Below are 2,918 nucleotides of genomic sequence, written 5' to 3' on the forward strand. Positions count from 1 at the left end.
GCTTTTTAAAGTGCTGAATTTTTACTGTTAATATTAGTGCATTCAGTTGTAATGCATACATAATGCATATTCTTTTAAAGAAAATAAATAACTAAAAATGTTACAAACATAAGTTTACTACATGTGTTTTGTTTTCAATGTTTGTTTTCAATAAAATGTCCAAATCTCCCCACACACCTAACAAGTGACAAACTGCCAATTAAGCTAGATGCTTTAAATGTTAATAGTCTAATTTCAAGATGCTTGACACAATCAAGACTCTTCATTTCAGTTTCAAATGTTCTTTTCCTTTCCCTCTCAATTCCCAGGTCTACTGGGTGGAAATATTTGTCTTAATAAGAGTGTTCATGTCAGCACGGAAACGACACGTTCTGAAATTTAATCAGCATAAACAGTACAGTAATGAGAGTCGGGTTACAGAGACTGGCTTAAAAACATCAATGTTTGCATGTGAGTTTAATTTTGTTAAATGCGTTTAACACGTGTGTGTGCCTGTTATTTAGTGTCAGATCTTGAATTATATGCATAAAATGGGGTTATTATCATACATTAAAACTAAGATGACTTAAAACATTTTGGTAAAGAGAAAAACTTGTTTTCCATCAGCTGTCCATGATAATCAATAAATGCAGATGCTTTAAAAATCATTGTTATGACCCCTGTTGTGGTCAGTCAAGGGGTAAAGGGGAGTAACATTAATTTGGGAGGAACACACATTTGCAGACAGGGCCTCGCGAGTGCCGTCTACTCTCCACTTTTATGCCACGGGGGCACCAATTGTATAGTATTGGACAGCTGCTCAATGATGTCACAGGAACACGGGGACCAGGTGGGTGGCGTGGGCCAATAGGGCGTGACTAGGACAGTGAAAGTAAAAGAGAAAGACTCAGGGAAAGAAGAAAAAAAAAAGATATTAACAATGCAAAGATGTAACAATTGTCATGTAATAAAAATTGACAATTTTTATTCTTTATAGAATATTTCACTGTTTATTATAAATGATTTATCCGTACACATCATTTTTTTTCATTCATGTGCCTCGTTATCTTTAATAAAAATAACTTCCCCTCAATCTTGCAACTTCTCTTCTCTTCTCTTCTCTTTTACTCTTTTTGAGTTTTAGCTCAAAATATCTTACAGTTCTTTTTTTTTTTAGCGTGTTAAAATTGGTACTTTTTGGGGGTAAGCAAAAACACTCAATTATATGAAGAAGAAGAGGACAGGGCTTCAAGAGCTCATGCTCCAGCGGCATACCGACAACAACAAAACAGGACAATCTCACACACTGAAAATGGCAGAAACTGTAAGTAGCATTCATCCTTCATCTAGCGTTCAGTCATCTGTCAACTAACTGTACTGTGCATAATAAATACGTGTTTATGAATTATGCAGACGGTGAGCATGGCGGGATAAAAACAATGACATAGCTCTGCTCTCCTGGTGCCTTCACATGATAATTACGAGCTGGTCGCATTCAAGTGGGTGACTTCAAATGGCGTTCATGTGCAATTTTTAACTAGGGAACTCCTGATAGCACATAGCGTCAGTGAAAACAGGCAGAGCCAATGTTAGCTTTAGCAACATTAGCCATACAGAGTGCCAAAAAGCTCTTTCAGAAAGGCAATTTGGAAGGACTCACAACATATGATGCGCAATACTTACTTTGTCTCGATCTGAAGTTTGCGCACAAAGCGTTTTGCTATTGACCCATCTTTCAGAATCAACCTTTTTGAAAATCCAGCGTTGAAAAGCCCCTCATTTGTGAAGCAGTTTGGCGCAGAATGGTCGGGCAGGACTTCTCCCTACAATGACGTCATTATGGGGGGAATGTGAACCAGCACGTTTGAAGAGACTACTTTTGATTTATGGGAATTATAAAAATATGAGTGAGTGGATTTTTACCATTATAGGCTGGTTGTTCTCACACACTGCAGACACATATTGGTGTTCAAACACCTTATAAAAGTGAAGTTTGCATAATATGTCCCCTTTGAGCTTATAAATAGCTTTTTGTTGTGCATGAGAATACATTTCAAAATATTTAAAAGTCTGCATGAAAAATATATAAAACATGGAAGACTCGATTTACATTTTTTAAAAATAGAACTAACAGTTAACAAATTCAAAGCAAACAATGAGATAAGCACAACAAATAGAAATGTGTGGTGTGAGGTATCTTACAATGTAACGTATACCTTTAAGAACATTCTGTCTTGGTAGTCCACTAAGTAGAGATCCTGAGGCCACAGCATCACACAGACCCTGAGGGGCACTTCACAAAACTTCAGCTCATCATTTATTAACTAATGGGAAAACCTAAAGAAGTTTCCAGACACCCGAGATAGGCTTGATGAATAAGTCATAGCTAATAATTATGTACAATTTACAAATTCATGTGTGCAGAAGAACTTCTCATGCTGCAGTACAAACCCGTCGGATTCACAGCAGGTGTGTAACGCACATAAATTTGTTCTTTCTCTTGTTCTAATGTTGATGAATCCAGATGATTCTAAATGAGTGAGTACGTGCCTGCAGCTAGTGATTTGCATTAAACATGCCCAGTCCATCTCCATATAAGGGCATTTTGCACAATCTCTCCTCTCACCTGTGCAGCAAGATCCTTAATTAAAGCAAAGTGTGGCACCAGACGTGGCTGTTTTTGCTGTGAGATGTTACTCCATTCTTCCAACAAGGTACTTGCAAGTTCTCGAACACGTCTGGTTGCACATATGGTTACACTGCTGGGACTATCAGCTGTCCTTCCTGCCTCCCTGTAGCACTGTCTATAGGCATGGTACCTTACAGACATTGCAGTTTATTGCTCTGTTAACATCTGCAGTCCTCATGTCTCCCTGCAGCGGGACTATGGCATGCAGCACTATGGTATGCCCATCTTTCTTCTGTTTTTTTTTTTTTTT

General features: G+C 37.9%; 1 long non-coding RNA gene across 1 annotated transcript; it reads right to left on the minus strand.

Annotated features, from left to right (window-relative positions):
• Nucleotides 1–264: 264 nt before the first annotated feature.
• On the minus strand, nt 265–2,555 carry LOC125264193. Its single transcript, XR_007184021.1, has 3 exons — nt 2,196–2,555; nt 1,663–1,802; nt 265–857 (listed from the first exon to the last, which is right to left on the minus strand). It is a non-coding gene; the product is annotated as an uncharacterized LOC125264193 (long non-coding RNA).
• Between the last annotated feature and the right edge of the window lie 363 nt (nt 2,556–2,918).

This window comes from Megalobrama amblycephala, linkage group LG3, assembly GCF_018812025.1.
Source record: "Megalobrama amblycephala isolate DHTTF-2021 linkage group LG3, ASM1881202v1, whole genome shotgun sequence".
NCBI classification, from domain to species: Eukaryota; Metazoa; Chordata; class Actinopteri; order Cypriniformes; family Xenocyprididae; genus Megalobrama; species Megalobrama amblycephala.